Genomic DNA, 8,511 nt, shown 5'->3' with positions numbered 1-8,511 from the left:
GAGTCGATCTAGCCATGTCCGTCTGTCCGTCCGTCCGTCCGTCCGTCCGTCCGTCCGTCCGTCCGTCCGTCCGTCCGTCCGTCCGTCCGTCCGTCTGTATGAACACGCAGATCTCGGAGACTATAAGAGCTAGAGCCACCAAATTTGGTATGTATACTCGTGTAGTATGCACATGTTCAGCATTAATTAGAATTTCGGCCACGCCCCCTTACGCCCCCAGGAATCACATAAAACTGTTTTTCTTAAAAAGTATGACAGCTAGAGACATCAAATTTGGTTTATATGCTCGGTTAGTTAGCGCGCAGAAACTAATTGTTTAAACTTTTTGCCACGCCCCCTTCCGCCCCCCGGAATTTACATAAAAGTGATTTCCTTAAAAACTATGACAGCTACCGACATCAAATTTAGTATGTAGACTAGCTTAATAGACGCGCAGATATTGGCTATTTAAACATTTTGCCACGCCCACTTCCGCCCCCGTAAATTAAATAAAACTGATTTTATCAAAAACTAACAAAGCTAAAGTCACCAAATTTAGTATGTATACTGGCATAGTATGCGCAGAGAATGTAGATATTTTCACATTTTGCCACGCCCACTTCCGCCTCCATAATTTAGAAAAAAACGATTTCCTCCTTTAGTTTTTTGACTATCGCATTTAAATTTGGCAAACTAATTAATCTTATCTATTTCTACAAAACTACCAAATTTTATTGAAATCGGACTAGAAACATGCAAAATATGCGTATGAACGTATTTTACTACGCGGTCCACAAGGCCAGAATTGGCCGTTGGCTAGTAGCGGCGCTAGAGTGCTCGTGTGTTCGTAGAGTGAACGAGATAGCACATACTATGAAACATGTAAAAACAATTTAATAGACATACATTTGGTCTTCGAAATTTGAAATATTTGTTTCACCAGGTGTATGGTATACCCAAGTCGACGAGTCGACTTACTTGCTTCATTTTGTAATATTTTTGTTAAATGCTTAAACAACAAACGGCTACAATGAGTTCAATTTTGTTACAATAACTGAAAAACTTACACAAGTTTAAGTGAATTATATATTCATCATTATATCATATAATTTGAAAATTTTCCATAGTAGAAAAATAAGGAAGCAAAATCTTCAAAAATGAATTGAAATGAAATGAATTCTACTGATGCTCTTAGATTCCCAGGACCCAAAATCATCAAAGATGAAATCATCATCAAGCTTGCCCATGTCCTCAATGATGTCCAACAATGCCAAACATCCGACCTAAACTATATTTTTGATTTAGCCCCAACTTTCGAATTGAAAATCTGAATTTTGTATGAAAATTTTTGGTCCTTTGGGCGAGGCTAATTTACAACACAAATTTGTACCAAAGTCCTTTTTTCCTTGAACTGCGAAAGAAAGTGAATTGAATTTCCCGTCGAATGACATATTTTTCATTAGAATCGGATAAGAATTAGATAGCTTTTGTCGCCTAACAATATGGTCAATTCGGAAGAGGTAGAAAAGAAAGAGATGGAGTATAGAAGAAAGAGTTTTGCTAAAAATGTCCTTCATTGATAGTAAACAAATTCAAAATATTGTAATAAATTGAATTTGACGACAATAAAAACTATATATTCGAATAATAAACTTTTCCAAATAGTTGTAAAACTTAGCTGCAGTTAAGACTTGGCCTGCACCTTCTACTTTTAAGTAAAACTGAGTAAGCTAAATATTTATTACTTAGCATAGATTATAAAAATTCCATTCCATTAGATGCATTTGCATTTATTTCAATGAATGAATGGAAACGTTGACTTTTATCAATTGCAACTTGCTGGCAGTCTTTCTCTATCTCTATCTGAGAATCAAAATTGTCATTATGTTACTTGCGCTGCATGCGTTGGGGGGAGGAGGATGGGAGCGAGAAACAAAAAGAAGAAAGAAAGAGAAAAATTAAATTCAATCAAAACTGTGTCACTGGGTTACAAGTTGCTGTGGCAGCAACACCAACAGAAACAGTTGGCGGCCAATGGCCCGAGCCCCCAGTCCGAACAACAAGTTTTGCCACAACAATTCCTGTGTGTGTGTGTCTCTGTGTGTGTGTGTGCGCTGTTTCCCTTTGGGCCAAAACGGCCAATTAACTTATCTGATGCAAAGCAACAACAACAAAAAGCGAAAAAAAAAAAACTGCAACAATTCATGGCGCTTTTGTCTACGATCCTACTACTACAATATGATCGGCTAGGCCGTGCTCGTATCCGCATTGTTGCCAAGCCGCAGCCGTCGCTTTGTCTGTCGTTCGCATTGCTCTCTCAGTTGGTTGTGGTTCATTCAAGCATGGATTGAGTTGAATTGAATTGAATTGAATTGGCCTGGCCTGGCCTGGTATGGCCTGACTTGGCTCAGAAGTGCTGCCCGTGCCTTAAACTGGTTTTTCTCGCAAAAGCAAAAAACCAAAACCAAACAAAATAATACACAATTTTTGTAGCCGGCTTTTCTAGGTTGGCAACGTTTTTACTTTCGACCAGAGAGAGAGAGAGAAAAGAAGAAATATATATATGTACATAATCTAGATATCTGTGTGGGCGCCTGGAGGTGCCCGGGCCTTGCCTGTATTTTGTTGAATCGGATTCATGGGATCTTAGATGGGTTTTCTATCCTAAAATGGGATAGGCTGCCTAACAATGCCAACAATGCGAAACTTGGCAACAAATTTGTCTTTAACATGAAGTACAGAAAATTCACTTACCGACAACATGTTAGTTAGTTTCTACAATAGACAACGATTTAAAAAAAAAAAAAAAAAGACAGTGATAGACCACTTTTTGTACCATTTCCCACACATTTTGAATCCAAACGAAACACTGACAATATTATTTGGGAAAATGTCATTAATTCAACTCAAAGTAAAAACAAAAACAGCATCGATTATTATCTATTGGAAAATGGAACCAAGATCTAAGTCCCATTTTCCACTTGGCTAGAATAGATCAATAAAAACTCTGTTACACCTGTTAGACAAATTTTTAGCGGTTTTTTATAGTCAAAATGGCCAAAAATTATAGCTTTAAATGGCTGGTGATAAATAATTTGGCTACTTATGGCTAAAAAAAGGATAAAGCTAAATAGAATTCTGGCAAGCTAGATATGTAGTTAAAGGTTTTCAATGAAAAGGGCCATCAGCTGTGAATAATGACTTCTTATTTTAGTATATATATGAGATTTCTTGATCTTCTATCTTTCAATTCCCATTTAACAATTAGCTATTTCGTTATAAGTGATAAGAGATTTTCGGCATAGTTGTAATTAGCTCACATTTCTTTAGCTAGACAAATGCCGGATTCCATACAATCTCTAAATAGGGCTTATGGTCGACAATTTGACAGAATTTGTGAGACTTTGAGGACTGCGGAAACAGATTATTAACACCAAAATAGTTTCAGTTGTTGTTTTTTGTTGTTGTGGAGGATTAGTGACAAAATATTTGTTCATCTGATGGGTGTGGGGAGAACGGTGGGGTAGGTGGGGTCGGCATGAGAGCCTATAGATGGGGAAGGAGACATACTCAAGCCGAGTGGGCGTAAATGTTATCCCAGCACCGGTTAGCACACGGCAACAGACTCAGACACATCTTCCGCATCTTCAGCAACACGCCAGAGACATAGACATAGACATAGACATGGCCATCGTTGTCGTTCTTGTTCGTTGTTGTCTAGTGGCTATTTTTAAGCAACTAATCGCCTAGAACCGTCGCCAAACGCCAAAATAACGCCAACGCAGTGGCCTGACAACGCACTGGCATCTCTTATTCCAAAAACGCACCACCCCTCATACAACACACATTCCCCACCCTGCCCCGTGGACCAACATACCAACCCACTCGCCTCCCCCCACCCCCCAGCCCATCATCAGAATATTTGGTTGTCATGTTAACCATAGGATGCACATAAATTAATTGACTTTTATGGGGACAATTTTTCCCCAAAAACCAAATAACACAAAAACTTATGCCGGCCGGGGAAAAATTCCTAAAAAGCCAAAATTTTCGGTACAGGAAAATTTTTATTTTTAAAGATGCATGGAATTTTCTATTTGTCAGCAAGCAACACCAACAGATAGACAGACAGACACTCTAATATAGAGAAACAGAGAGATACACTGAGACAGAGACAGAGAGAGAGAGAGAGCAAGAGAGACATTTGCCATAGGCCATTAGACAACATCTCTTAGCTGACTGTAGATGCTTTCAAAACGTTTCTATTTTATTTTTATACAACCAAATATTTAGTACGAAAACGGGGCTAAATTTTCCATTGCCTTGTCACAGTGTGTTAAACAGTGGAGTGAGCAATGAGATGGGATGCGATCCGACGGGATGCGATGGGATGGGATGGGATGATGCTCACCAAAATGTTCACAAAGGTGAACAAATCAACACAAATGCGTATCTCAGAGCTTACAAATACATATATATATATATATATATATATATATATATATATGTATGTAGATGGATGCTTGTAATGTACAAATACATTTCTTAAATACTTTACACTATCAAACAAAGATGCAATTAGTAAACAAGAACAAATTTTTCTATTTTTAACTGTGATAGAATAAGAATTAGGTGGACTCTTTGGCAAAAGTCATTCCTTAGGTAATCTTTATTAGATACTTGATTAAATATTTCATTCAATATCTATAAATTAAAGATACACGACGAAATACTTTCATATAAAAGTACTTCAATTAGAGCCTTAAGGGACATATATTATTAAAACATGAATACTGATCATTTGTTGTTTAACATTTGAGTAATAAAAAACTTGCATTCATTTATGCCTAAGATTATTCTGTTTATCAGTTATTAGAAAAGTAAAAAAGACAAGGCCACAGAAGCGCTTATCGAATGGTGTCTTCAATCGTCATCTGCTGAGACCGAGAAGCTTAAGATCAGGCCTGAAGGGCAAATCCAGTGGGTGCAACCTTTTTAGCCTGTGAGGAAAGCAATTCTATGATTGGTGAGTCTGCCTGGGTAAAGAACTCCAAGTCTCAGGACTTCCTTGTGGACTCAGGGCAAATTGGTAAGTCTCTATGTAGAACAGAGTTCCGAACATAGAAGGGGGGGCAGCTTTCTTTTGGAACCTTTGTTGGAGTGACACGTTGTACCCCACAGGAATGGAATCTATACTGTTTATGTACTGATGTACATATATGAATGGGATGAAAAGTTGAATACTTTCAATGTAAACTGAAATCAAATGACAATGTTTAAGAATCGTCTCACCTTTTAAATGTTTTTACTTACTGTTGGCATGAAGTTTAGTGTTTTTGTAGCAACGCCTTCTCATCGGTTGGCAAATTAATTATGGCCTTTCCAAACTTTTTCCATTTTCCCCCCATTTTATTATTTCATAATTGCGAGTGTTGTACATTTTCACTGGAAAACTTAAGCGGACCAGGCCAAGACGTGACTTCCGTTGCCATGCGAAATGTATATACATATATATATATATATGTATGTACATATATACAGAGTCAAGTAAAATAAAAGAAGAAATACTTTTCTCACTGCATTGCCACTTTGCCATGGAGCGGGGTTGGCAAGGGTAGGCAGGTAGGTGGGAGAGGTGGGGGGGCTTCTCTGTCAACAGGATATGTGCTTGCGTCGGTTTGTTGATGGCATAATTAATGCCTTGCTGTGACAACAACTGCAAATGCGACAACGTGACTGCCCCACAGTCCCGCACCACCAACAGCACCACCAGCCATTGCTCTCCACTCATCACCGAACCAAACCACCGCCCTCCCACTTGCTCACTCCTCGTCGGCTCTAGACTTGTTGCCACTTCACTCGGCTTTTGGTTTTTGAAGTTTTTCTTTTGGTCTTCATTTTTTTTTTTCTTTACGCTTTTCCGGTTTGCCAGGCGCTTTCCATTTTGAGTAGCAAAAAAAAAAAAAAAAAAAAAAAATATGAACAAAAATCCAGAGAAAATTGAAAAGAAAAATGCAACTTTGATTGACAGCAAAATAGAAGCGAAACAGTGACACGCCCACTATACCAAAATGTATATACATATATCGAAATATTGCCCACCTCACATATCAAAGACAAAGAATAAAGTGTTGATGACTTTTTTTTTTTTTTTTTTTTGAAGCTTTCTATTATCTATATTTTGATTTGGAAACAAAAAGGAAGGGACTCTCTCACCAGCCAAAATCCAAGCACTTCATAAAATTCAAATTTAAGCATAATATTATTATTCTTATGCTTAATTCGAAGCACTTTTAGTGTTGAAAGCTACAATCTACATAAATTAACTTTAATGTCTTTTCTTTTTAATCTAAAAGAGTTTCTGTTCTTTTGCATCTAATATTGTTAAATGTGCTTCACCTCTAATGGCTTCAATTTGGCCATTTGAGAGACTAAAACTAAGATGCATTAAATATTTCAGAAGAGGACACTGATTTTAATATGTATATGTAACTATTAAATTAACTGAATAAATTCATTAAGCACAAACAAACGAAATCTTGATTAATACTCAGTAAGCCGGGGCTAACTTCGGTCAAGCAGCACTTTGTATACTCTTGCAATGTCTACCTATTTAGCTAAAGACAAAACAATGGCACATAAAACTCTTTTACTATAGCTACATGATATAGTTATTAGATTTTGATTCAATTTTCTCCAATCATAAGTTAATAGCTCCGCAAAGTATGCTATACAAATTAAAAGGATTCCCACTTACCCAACCGAAAATATTTCGACTCGAAGCTCATTTACCCAAGAAACTAAAAGTACGATAAATTAATTAGTTAATTTTTGTATTTTTATAAAATTAAAATCCATTCACAAAAGTATATTTAAATAGTATATGTCCTTCTTGATATTGATTGGAAAGCTTTGATCTGTTCTCCCGTTTTCTTCAGATATTCATCTATATATGTCAATCCTTAATAGATTTTGAATAAAAGGCTGTTGGTAAATGAATATGAAAATTTCAACAAATGTTTTTTTTGTCTGCTCGAGATTTTCATTTTCGGCTGCTTCGGTAATCGTTGTTAGTATTTTACCAAGGTCATAATACATGTGGGTGGGGTGGGGTGGTATGGTGAGTGGGTGGGTGGTTTGGGTTTACGTTTATTTGTTGCCTATTGAAGGGTGTTAATTTTTTTCTGATTTGAAGAAAAGAGTTTGAGGCAAACGGATAGATCCGTATTTCTGCATATTTAACAGACAACACCAAGTTCCCTCTATCTCTCTCACTCTCTCTCTTTGTATCTTTCTCTCTCTAACTCTATCTCTATCTTTTCTCTCAGCGTGTGTGTGTGTGTCTGTTTCTTTGGGTCGTGCCCAGGCAATTTTCATGCAGTCTCATTCCTCATTCATTAAAGTCAACAAAGAAAGAAACGAAACACCAGAGAGAGAGAGAGAGAGAGAAGAGAAGAGACGGAGATAGAGACCAAGACCCGAGACAAAGTCTCAAAGAGGGGTCTTGGGTCTTTTTTGGCATGGCATTAACCTGTAGAACTCCTTTCACTTTACATTCTAATTCCAAAAGTTCCAGCATTCGCATTCTTTCGATGTTAACCAACCGGGTTCTCCCGCTCACCTAAAACCACTCCACTTCACCACCACGACCATCCACACCATCAGCTAAAAGAAACCTGAATGCCTTGCCATACCTTACCTTACCTTGTCTTACCTTGTCTTGTCTTGTCTTGGCCCAGCTCTTGCTGTATCTTGGCTTGGCTTCGTTTGGCTTGTCTCTTGGTGCTTGCCCCTTGTGCTGTGAATGCTAATACACTTTGAGCCTCAAGGGGCCTAAATAAAATATGCAAACCCACAAATAAAATATATAAAAAAAACACACACACACACACATATACATATACAAAATTTGATATAAAATTCCCAACTAAATAAAAACTATCGATTGGAGAAGGCGGCCAATCGATCGATGGCACAAATAAAATATTTAATTGGGCCCAAGCCCAACTAACACAAGAACCAAGAAAATTATTTTATCAGGCCCCCCTCACCATCAGCCCAATACATAGTAGTTTCGACCAACCTCAAGTGCCGCTGCAATTAATTTGGTCGGCCTGGCCCATATAAATGAATTTATTTCGCTTTTTTAATCACCCAAATGGAAATGAAAATCAAAAATAAAAAAAAAAAAAAAATACCAAAGCAACATGCACGCGCCAAAGGGGAAGAACAATCAGAAAAGAAAAAAAAATTACTGAATCTCAAACTGAAACTGAAACTGAAACTAGAGCATAATTGATAAGACCTTCGAGTATGATGATCATGATGATGATGATGATGATGATGAGGTGGCAAAGGAACGATCAAATAAATAAAAGTTGGAAACTAGGTGGTTTGACTTGGGCTCTGGCGTTGATATATATATGATATAGATAAGATGTTTGAAAAGTGCGTTGACAGCAGCCCCCATGATGATAAGACTCTATAGTCGGAACAAAAGTCGAAAACTATATACAGATATCAAACATACCA

Source organism: Drosophila tropicalis, unplaced genomic scaffold (genome assembly GCF_018151085.1).
Source record: "Drosophila tropicalis isolate 14030-0801.00 unplaced genomic scaffold, ASM1815108v1 contig_4, whole genome shotgun sequence".
NCBI classification, from domain to species: domain Eukaryota; kingdom Metazoa; phylum Arthropoda; class Insecta; order Diptera; family Drosophilidae; genus Drosophila; species Drosophila tropicalis.
This window is presented reverse-complemented; position numbering follows the sequence as displayed.